Genomic DNA, 12,118 nt, shown 5'->3' on the forward strand with positions numbered 1-12,118 from the left:
AGCCAAAAAAAACTCCCCAAATAGCCACAGCAAAACTAAGCAAAAAAAACAAAAAACAAAAAAAACAAAAAACAAACAAACAAAAAAAAACCCAGAGACATCACACTATGCAACTTCAAATTATGTTACAAGGTTACAGTAAGAAAAATAGCATGGTACTGGTAAAACAACAAACACATAGACCAATGGAAGAGTATAAAAATCCAGAAATAAATTTGCACACCTACAGTTGTCTGATCTTTGACAAAGTGTACAAGAAAAGCAATGGGGAAAGGACTTTCTATTCAATACCTGGTGCTGGGATAATTTGCTAGCCATATGCAGAAGACTGAAACTGGATCCCTTCATTTCAGCATGTGTAAAAATCAACTCAGGATTAAAGACTTAAAACCTAACACTACAAAAATTCTAGAAGAAATCCTAGAAAATGCCATTGTGGTTATACAAACTAGCAAAGTTTTCATGAAGAAGTTGCCAAAAGCAATTGCAACAAAAACAAAAATTGACATATGGGACCTAATTTAAATTTAAATTTAAAAAATTTAATTCAACAAGAAGACTTAACTGTCCTAAATATATATGCACCCAACACTGGAACACATGGATTCATAAAACAATTACTTACTTTGAGACCTACAAGGACACTTAGATAATCACACAATAATAGGGGCAGAATTCAATGCCACACTGAAAATATTAGACTGATTATTGGGACAGCAAAAAAGCTTCCACACAGCAAAAATAACTATGAACAGCATAAACAGACAACCTAGAGAATAAGAGAAAATATTTGCAAGCTATGCATCTGACAAATGTCTAATATCCAGAATCTATAAGGAACGTAAATTAACAACCAAATCAAGAAATAAATAACTTCATTAAAAATGGGCAGAAGATATTAACAGACACTTCTGAAAAGAAGACATACATGCATGTGAAAAAATGCTCAACATCGCTAATCATTAGAGAAGTGCAAATAAAAACAAAAATGAGATATTATCTCAAATAAATCAGAATGACTGTTATTAAAATGTCAAAAAATAACAGATATTTGTTAGGTTGTGGAGAAAAGAGAAGCTTATACATTATTGGTGGGAATATAAATTACATCAGCTAATGTGGAAAGCAGTTTGGAGATTTCTCAAATAACTTAGAACTACCATTTCACCCAGCAATTCTATTACTGGGTATATGCTCAAAGAAATATAAGTCATTCTACCATAAAGGCACATGCACATGTATGTTCATCTTAGCACTACTCACAATAACAAAGACATAGAGTCAACCTAAATGCCCATCAACAGTGGACTAAATAAAGAAAATATGGTACATATACACAATGGAATACTATGCAGCCATAAAAAAGAATTAGATCATGTCCTTTGAAGCAACATGGGTGGAGCTGGAGGCCATTACCCTAAGTAAATTAATGCAGGAACAGAAAACCAAATAGTGTATGTTCTCACTTATAACTGGGAACTAATCACTAAGTACACATGGACACAAAGAAAGGAACAGTACATACCAGGTCCTACTTGAGAGTGGAAGGCAGGAGAAAGGTGAGGGTTAACAAACTACCTATTGGGTACTATGCTTATTACCTGGGTGCTAAAATAATCTGTACATCAAATTTTTTTGACTTTCAATCTACCTATGTAACAAACTGACACATGTATTCCCTGAAGCTAAGATAAAAGTAGAAAAGAAAAAAAAATTATACAAAAACAACAATTAAAAATTTCTCTTAAAAAAACACAAAAGAAGTTTTAGAACTCTTAGATATAACTCAAAAGCCAAAAGCTTTAGCCTTAAAAAGGTCATGACTACAAAAAATAAAGAAGCTAGAGTCAAACATTTTGCAGACCAGGTAGCTAAAAAAGCTACCTTAACTAAAAAACTTAGTTCTCTAAGCTCTTGTTTAATCCAAATATTCAAATTAACTCCCTCAATATTGAGAAAAGCTCAACAGACTCCCTCAGATACAAAAAAAGGAGAAGGTTTACAAAACAAAAGGGGAAAACTATTCTTTTGAAAATGGTAATGGTATGGCCCAGATCTGGATAACAAACCCAGAATACCCACCAGATTACAATTTCCATTTTTAGAGTATATGCATAAATTTACCCAGTGGGATCCCAAAATTGATTAAATGGAAAAAAAATACTTTTATAAACCATCATTTACTATAATAGAAAACGTGGCATCTGGATATACTGTCTGTCCTAAACATAACACAGGAAAATACTTCCATAGCACTCCTGAGCATTTTCCCTTATACTTTATATAATACATATTGAGGTCTCACAATTGGAGTTTAGCAGCTCTCTCTCCTATGTGTGGACCTCAGGGCATTTAATCAGGATCTCCCCTTACCATTTCCATCGTGGTTCGCTGTGCTCATCGCAGAGGTATTCATGGGTGAGTTTGGGGGTCCAGTTACACCTAGAATTGTCTCCCTCTGGGCTGAACAGGAAACAGCGCATCAGACTGTCCGCAGACCAGCAAATCACCTGAAACAACAGAAAACAACTCCCAGTAAACAAAGATCAAGATTAAGTCATACCCATGTTTTTGCCAAAGCCAGCTATTACCTGTAGGCACCATCTACTGGCCAAGACGCTAAACTGCACAATCCAATACAAAATCTGGAAGAAGTGCACAGTGCTGGGGAACCAGATAAGCTTCATGAGACCTCTGCAGTCAGGGTCTTGCAAAAGGAAGTGAGACTGCTCATATGCTCAGTACATCACTATTACAACCAGCATTTGAGAAAGCAACCAAACAAAGGATATTTATAACCAAAAACCTCATAAAGAGTCCTGGTTCATTGAAAGCACATAGAATCAAAGCCACACAATCATACACAGCAAACATTAAGTCACATCCTCAAGGGGAGAGATAAGTTTTATCTAAACAGAAGTCAACCCAAAAAAAATAGTGACGACTTCACCTGATCAGAAGGAATTAACATGAAAACTCTGGCAGTATAAAAAAGAGCATTAAGACACCTCCAAAGGATCACAGCAACTCTCTAGCAATGAACCCTAATAAAAATAAACATTCTGAAATGACAGATAAAGAATTCTAAATATGGATTTTAAGGAAGGTCAATGAGATCTAAAAGAAACTTGAAAAACAAAACAAATAAATCAGGAAAATAATTCAGGATAGGAAGGAAGATATGGATATTTTAAAAATCTAGAACATCTGGAAATAAAAACTTCATTGAAGAAATTTCAAAATACAGTTGAAAGCTTTAACAATACATTATACCAAGTGGAAGAAAACACTCAGAGATGTAAGATAGGTATTTCAAATTAACTCAGTTAGACAAAAACATAGAAAAAAACTAAAAACATTAACAAAGATTTTGTGAAATGTGAGGCTGTGTAAAGCTTCTAAACCTATGAATTATAGGTATCTAGAGGCAGAAGATAAAAAGTAAAATGTATGGAAAACCTGTTGGAGGGAAAAATTTAAGAAAACTTTCCTAGTCTTGCTAGCCATTTGCACATCCAGATATGGAAAACTCAGAGAACACCTTAAAATACATTGCAAGAAAAACCTCAACAAGGCATATTGCCATCAGACTATCCAACGTCCATATGAAGAAAAAAAATGAAAAGCGACAAGATAGAAGGGTCTAATCACCTAGGAAGGAAATCCTAGCAGAGTAGCAGTAGATTTCTCAGGAGAAATCCTACAAGACAGAAGAGATTAAAGTTCAGTTTTTATTCTTCTTGAAAAAAAAAAAAGTCAGTCAAACTTTTGTATTCTGCTAAACTAGGCTTCAGAAAAAAAAAACAGCTATAAAGTCTTTCTTACATAAACACGAAGGAAACTCATCACTACTAGACTGGACATATAAGAAATGCTGAAAGGAGTTCTAAACACAGAAATAAAGAGCAATACTAATCATCATGAAAAGATATAAAATTATGAAACTTGGAGGATTTATAAGGCTATTACACAATACACAATTGCAATTCCAAAGGAGCTAGATAATAATTAACATTGTGACAGGAACAAAACCTCACTTATCAATAATAACCTTGAAGGTAAATGAACTGAATGCTCCACTTAAAAAATATAGACTGGTGGAATTGATTTTAAAAAAGATCCAACAAGAAAACCACCTAACTGGTAGAGACATTTACAACATAAAGAGGTGAAATTTATTTTTACAAAAACAGAAGCCAAAAGCAAGCAGGAGTAGTTATGCTTATGTCAGATAAAACAGACTTTAAATCAACAGTAACAAAAAGACAAAGAAAGATCTTACATAATAAAAATGGATCAATTCAACAAGAACATATAAACAAACCCGAATATATATGCACCTAACACCAGAACACACAATAATGGTGGGTGATCTCAATCCCCCACTGACAGCTCTAGACAAATTATCAAAGCAAAGAAATCAACAAATTGGATTTAAATTGAATCATAGACCAAATGAGCCCAAAGGACATTTACATAAAATTCTACCCCACAATTATACAATATATATTCTTCTTCTCTGCACATGGAACATTCTCAAAAATAGACCATATCTTAGGCCACAAGGCAAGTCTCAATAAATTTTAAAAAATCAAAATCATATCAAGTATCTTCTCAGACCACAGTGGACTAAAACTAGAAATTAATACCAAGAGAAACTCTCAAAACTATACAAATATATGGAAATGAAACAAACTACTTCTGAATAATTGTTTGGTCAAAATACAAAAATAAGGCTGAAATTTAAGAAATAAAAATAAAAATAGACACGTAAAATATCCAAACCTGTGGGATACAGTAAAAGAAGTGCTAACAAGAAAGTGTACAGCATTCAATGCCTACATAAAAATAGAGTTCAAAAATTAAAAACCTAATGTCAAAACTAAAGTAACCAGGAAAAAGCAAGAGCAAAGTACACTCAAAGCTAGAAGATGAGAAATAATGAAGATCAAGGAAGAACAAAACAAAATTGAAACAAAAAAAATACAAACGATTAATGACAAGAAAAGTCAGTTCCTTTAAATAAGCACAATCAGAAACGTTAAATGTGACATAACTGATATCACAGATTAAAAAAAAAATTAACAGAGACTACCAAGAGTGTCTCCACACACAAACTAGAAAACCTAAAGGAAAAGAATAAGTTCCTGGAGACATGTAATTTCTCAATATTAAACCAGGAAATTAAAAAAAAATTCTGAAAAGACCAATAATGAATAGTGAAATTGAACCAAAATAAAATAGATTCACAGCTGAATTCTGCCAAAATACAAGAAATAACTATATTAATCCTACTGAAACTGATCCAAAAATGTTAAGAGGAAGAAATCCCTCCAACTCATTCAACAAAGCTAGCATCACCCTGATACCAAAGCCAGGCAAAGACACACACATAAAATAAGAAAACTACAGGTCATTATATCTGATAAACATAGATGCCAAAATCCTCAGCAAAATGCTATTAAACTGAATCTAACAACACATCAAAAACACAATACACCACAATCAAATGGGTTTGTTTTAAGGATGAAAGGATAGTTCAATGTGTTCAATTTGATCAATGTGATTTAACACATAAACAGAATTGAAAACAAAAACCATATGATTATCTCAATCGATGCAGAAAAATCATTGCATAAAATCAAGCATTCGTTCATAATAAAATCTGTCAACAAACTAGGCATAGATAGAACATACCTCAAAATAATAAAGTCATCTATGACAAATCTACAGTCAATATATTATTAAACAGGGAAAAGTTGAAAGTATTTTCTATAAGAACTGGAACAAGATAAGGATGCCTAGTTTCACCACTCCTAGTCAACATAGTACTGGAAGTCCTAGCTAGAGTGATCAGGTAGGAGAAAGAAAGAAAAGGCATCTAAATTGGAAAAGAGGAAGTCTCTGTTCACTGATGACATAATTGTATACCTAGAAAACTCTCAAAAAGACTCCTAGATTTTGTACATAAATTCAGAATAGTTTCAGATTACAATTCTTCTTTTTTGTGTTTTCCACTTGCTTGGTAAATTTTTCTCCATCCCTTTATTTTGGGCCTATGTGTTTCTTTGCACATGAGATGTGCCTCTGGAAGTCAGTATAACAATGAGTATTTACTCGTTATTCAACTTCCCATTCTGTTTGTTTTAATAGGGCAATTTAGCCCTTTTATATTTAAGATTAATATTGTTATCTCTGGATTTGATCCTGTCATGATGATGCTAGCTGGTTATTTTGCAGACTTGTTTTTTGTAGTTGCTTCATAGTGTCACTTGTTTGTGTACTTCAGTGTATTTTGTAGTGGCTGGCAGTAGATTTTTCTTCTCTTACTTAGTGCTTCTTTCAGGAGTTCTTGCATGGCAGGCCTGATGGTGATAAATTCCCTCAGCATTTTCTTGTTTGAAAAGTATCTTATTTCTCCTTCACTTATGAAGTTTAGTTTGGCTGTATATGAAATTCTAGGACAGAAATTCTTTTTAAAAAAAAATGTTGCATATTGGCCCCCAATCTCTTTCAGCATGTAGGGTCTCTGCTAAGAAGTCCCACTGGTCGTCTGATGGGTTTCCTTTGTAGGTGACCTGATCTTTCTCTCTGGCTGCCCTTAACACTTTTTCTTTCATTTTTATCTTGAAGAATCTGATCATTATGTGTCTTACGGTTGATCTTCTTGTAGAATATGTTGCTGTGGTTCTCCGAATTTCCTGAATTTGAATGTTGAATGTTGGCCTGTCTTGCTAGGTTGGGGAAGTTCTCCTGGATGACAGCATAAAGTATGTTTTCCAACTTGGTTCTATTCTCCCCATCTCTTTGAGGTACCTCAATTACTCATAGGTTTGGTCTCTACATAATTCTATATTTCTCTGAGGTTTTGTTCGTTCCTTTTTATTCTTTTTTAAAATATATTCTTGTCTGTCTTATTTCAGAAAAAAATAGTATTCTAGCTCTGATATTCTTTCTTCTTCTTGGTCTATTCTGCTATCCATACTTGTGATTTCATCGTGAAACTCTCATGTGTTTTTCAGCTCCATTAGGTCAGTTATGTTCATCTCTAAACTGACTATTTTGGCTATCAGCTCCTGTCTTATTTTATTATGATTTTTAGCTTCTTTTCATTGGGTTACAACATGCCCCTTTAGCTGAGAAAAGTTTGTTATTACCCACCTTCTGAAGCCTACTTCTGTCAATTCAGCCATCTCAGCCTCAGACCAATTATGCACGCTTGCTGGAGAGGTGTTGCGGTCATTTGGAGAAAAAGAGACACTCTGTCTTTTGGAGTTTGCGGCATTTTTGTGTTTATTCTTTATCGTCTTTTGGGGCTTATCTACCTTTAACCTTTGAGGTTGCTTATCTTTGAATGGGTTTTTTGGGGGTCTTTTATGCTGATGTTGTTCCTGTAATTTTTTTTTCTGTTTGTTTGTTTTTCTTTTAACAGTCAGTCCATTCTACTATAGGGCTTCTGCAGTTTGCTGGGGCTCTGCTTCAGACCCTAGTTGCCTTCGGCTCTCCTAAACCTGGAGGTATCACCAGTGAACGCTACAAAATAGCAAAGATGGCAGCCAGTTTCCCTCTCTGGAAGCTGGATCCCAGGGGTCACTGACATGCCACCAGTCATGCACCACTAAGAGGCAGGTGGGGTTCTCTGCTGGGAGATCTCAGTTAGTCAAGAGGGATGGTACTGACCCAATAAAAGAATCTTGCTGCTTCTTGATAGAGCACGTGTGTTTTGCTGGGTTAAGGGGGAACCCTACTTCAACTGGACCACCTGTATTCTTCACAGCTAGCAGTCTGGAATGGCTGAGTTTAGGAATTTGCAGATATGACAGCCACCCCTCCTTCTGGGAGCTCCCTCCCACAGAAAGATCAGATGTCTGTCTAGGTAACTGAACACCTACCCAGTGATGAGAGGTGGGTTTTGACCCTGGTTAAAGAAGCAGTGTGGCCATGATTTGACAAGGCAGCTGTGCTGCACCTTGGCAGGGGGGACTCTCCTCACCTGCGGGTCTGTACTCTCCACAGCCAGTAGGCTGGGAAAACTGAGTCCTCCCAATGGCAGAGATGGAGTCTGCCCCTCCCCCTAGGAATGTGGTCCTGTCTCCAGCGGACTTCAGACCTCTGCTATTGTCTGACTAGGACTCCATTAGAGTGGGTCTTAACCTCTGAGGTGAGAGGTGACAGCGTGCTAGCAGCCGTCACAGCCCTCGCTGGCTCTCGGCGCCTCCTCTGCCTGGGCTCCCACTCTGGCAGCTCTTGAGGAGCCCTTCAGCCCACTGTTGCACTGTGGGAGCCCTTTCCTGGGATGGCCGCAGCTGGAGCCGACTCCCTCAGCTTGCAGGGAGGTGTGGAGGGAGAGGCATGGGCGGGAACCAGGGCTGCCTGCCACACTTGCCGGCCAGCTAGAGTTCCGGGTGAGCGAGGGCTTGGCCGGCCCCAGGCTCGGAGTGGTGGGCTGGCCCCGCAGGCCCTGCCGGCCCCAGGCAGTGAGGGGCTTAGCACCCGGGCCAGCAGTTGCAGAGGGTGCACTGGGTCCCCCAGCAGTGTTGGCCCACGGCGCTGTGCTCAATTTCTCTCCTGGCCTTAGCTGCCTCCCTGCGGGGCAGGGCTTGGGACCTGCAGCCTGCCATGCTTGAGTCTCCCCCACAACCCCCGCCATGGGCTCCTGTGCAGCCTGAGCCTCCCCGAGGAGCACCGCCCCCTGCTCCACGCGAGGGGTCCCATGGACCACCCAAGGGCTGAGGAGTGTGGGCACACTGCGCAGGACTGGCAGGCTGCTCCACCTGCGGCCCCAGTGCAGATCCACTGGGTGAAGCCAGCTGGGCTTCTGAGTCTAGTGGGGACTTGGAGAACCTTTATGTCTAGCTAAGGGATTGTAAATACACCAATCAGCACTCTGTATCTAGCTCAAGGTTTGTCAATGCACCAATCAGCACTCTGTGTCTAGCTCAGGGTTTGTAAATACACCAATCAGCACTCTGTATCTTGCTAATCTAGTGGGGATGTGGAGAACTTTTGTGTCCGGCTCAGGGATTGTAAATGCACCAATCGGCACCCTGTCAAAACGGACCAATCAGCTCTCTGTAAAACAGATGAATCAGCTCTCTGTAAAATGGACCAATCAGCAGGATGTGGGTGGGGCCAGATAAGGGAATAAAAGCAGGCTGCCAGAGCCAGCAGTGGTAACCCGCTGGGCTTCACTTACATATTGTGGGAGGTTTGTTCTTTCACTCTGTGCAATAAATCTTGCTGCTGCTCACTCTTTGGGTCCACACTGCCTTTATGAGCTGTAACACTCACGGTGAAGGTTTGCAGCTTTTCTCCTGAGGCCAGTGAGACCACAAACCCACCAGAAAGAAGAAACTCCAGACACGCTGCCTTTAAGAACTGTTAACACTCACTGAGAGGGTCCGCGGCTTCATTCTTGATGTCAGTGAGACCGAGAACCCACCAATTCCGAACACAGAGGTGCTATGGAGGTTGGGACCACAGAGAAGATGCTCTGTGGCTCCCTGTATTCAGCCGCCTTTCTAGGAATACATACGTACAGACAAATTTTCCACCGTGGCAGAGATCCAGGGCCTGGAGTATGCAAATCTCCTGGGTCTCTAGTTGGGCCTGAGTGGCTGTTTTGCCGAGACTCCACACAGTTCTGTGTATCGGACCCAAGGCCCTGGTGGTGTGGGCTCACAAGGGATCTCCTGATCCACAGGTTGCAAAGATCTGTGGGAAAAGCATGGCTTTCAAGGTGGATTGCATAATCACTCACCACCTCTCCTGGCTGGAGGTGGGTATTCCTTTGGCTCCACTCCACACCCTGGTGGGCTGTTACAACTCTCTGTATCTCCTTGCTTTCCATGAGTCCACGCTGCTTGCCTATTCAGTCTCAATGGAGGAATTTAGATATTTCAGTTGAGGTTGCTGAATTTTTTTCCCCTTTTCATTTCTCTTCATGAGCACCACAGACTGCAGCTCCTTCTAATTGGCCATCTTGCCCCTCCCTCTATTCACTTTTTTTAACAATTTATTTTTTAATTGAAAAATTTAAAAAGCATATATTTATTATGTGCAATGTAGTTTTAAGGTATTAATATTTTATGGGATGTCTAAATAAAGCAAATTAATATATGCATTATTTAAAATACTTATTTTTGTGATGAGAACATTATCTATTTTCTTTGCAGTTTTCAAGAATACAATAAGTTATTAACTATAATCACTATGTAGTACAGTAGATCTCTTGAATTGATTTCTTCTAACTAAAATTTTGTATCTTTTGAGAAAAATCTCCAATCTTCCCTCTTCCTACACTTCGTACACTTAACTCCTGGTAATCATCTCCACTTCTACTCTCCACTTCAATGCGTTCAACTTTTTTAGATTCAACATATAAGTGAAATCATACAGTATTTGTCCCTCGGTGCCTGGCTTATTTTACTTAACATATTGTATTTTTGTTTTTTCCATGATTTCACAAATAACAAGATTTTCTTGCATTTAAAGGTAGAATAGTATTTCATTGTGTATACATACCACATTTTTAATCCATTTATTTGTTGATGAACACTCAGATTGAGTCTACAGCTTTGCTACTGTGAATAATATTGCAATGGACATAGTAGCTCAGATATCTCTTTAACATACTAATTTTATTTCTTTGGATTTATACCCAATAATAGAATTAATGAACCATACGGTAGTTCTTTTTTTATATGTTTTAGGAAAATCCGTGCTGTCCATACTGGTTTCCACATTGAATGTGCTAATTTATTTTCTGAAAAACAGTGTGCAAGTGTTCACTTTTTTCCAGAATGTAAGTAGCACATGTTATCTTTCACCTTTTGAATAATTGTAATCCTAATAGGTGTCAGGTGGTGTCTCATTGTCATTTTAATTTGCATTTCTTTCATAATTTGTGATTTTCAACATCTTCTCATGTACATGTTATTTGTGTGTCTTCTTTTCAGAAATGTTTATCAGATTCTATGCCAAATATTAAATTTGTTTTAACTCTTGAGTTTCTTGAGTTTTTTAATATATTTGGACTATGACTGTTTTATTACATAAATGGTCTCCAAATACTTCCTCTTCTTCCATAAGTTTTCTCTTTGCTCTGTTGATTGTTTTTTTTGGCTGTGCAGAAGCCTTTTAGTGTGATGGACTTCGCATTTGTCTATGTTTCCTTTTGTTGTCTGTGCTTTTGGCGATCATATTCCAAAAGTAAAGTCAAAAAATAATTGCCCACACCAAAGTCATGAAGCTCTCCCCATATGTTTTTTATTAGTCCGTTCTTGTATTTCTATTTTAAAAAAAACCTCAAAACTGGATAATTTATAAAGAAAAGAGGTTTGGTTGGCTCACAGTTCTGCAGCCTATACAGAAAGCATCAAGGCAGTATCTGCTTCTGGAGAGGCCTCAGGAAGCTTAAAATTATGGCAAAAGGCAAAGGAAGAGCAGGCATGCTACAAGGTGAAAGCATAAGCAAGAGCAAGAGAGAGAGGGAGTAGGGAGGTGTGCCACACACTTTTAAATAACCAGATCTTGTGAGAACTCACTATTGTGAAGACAGCACCAAGCCATGAGGGATCTGCCCCCATGATCCAAACACCTTCCACCAGGCCTGACCTTCAGCATTGGAGATTACAATTCAACATGAGATTTGAGTAGGGACAAATATCCAAGCTATATCATTCTTTCCCGGCCCTTCCAAACCTTATATCCTTCTCACATTGCAAAATAGAATAATGATCTTCCAACACTACCCCCCAAATCTTAACTCACTCCAAAATTAATTCCAAAGCTTAAAGTTTCACCTGAGACAAGGCAAGTACCTTCCAGCTATGAGCCTGTAAAATAAAAAACAAGTCAGTTACTTCCAAGATACGATGTGAATATGGGTATTGGGTAAACATGACTATTCCAAAAGGGTGCAATCTACTAAAAGAAAGGAGCTACATGCTCCATGCAAGTCTAAATCCTAGCAGACGTATATGCATTAAATCTTAAAGCTCCAATGTAGTCATGTTTGATTTTCTGTTCCACTTCCAGGGAAACCTGTTGTGAGAGTTGGGCTCCCAAGGTCTTTCACAGCTTTGCCTCTGTGGCTTTGCACAGTTCAGCACTCATG

This window comes from Gorilla gorilla, chromosome X (genome assembly GCF_029281585.2).
Source record: "Gorilla gorilla gorilla isolate KB3781 chromosome X, NHGRI_mGorGor1-v2.1_pri, whole genome shotgun sequence".
Taxonomy (NCBI): domain Eukaryota; kingdom Metazoa; phylum Chordata; class Mammalia; order Primates; family Hominidae; genus Gorilla; species Gorilla gorilla.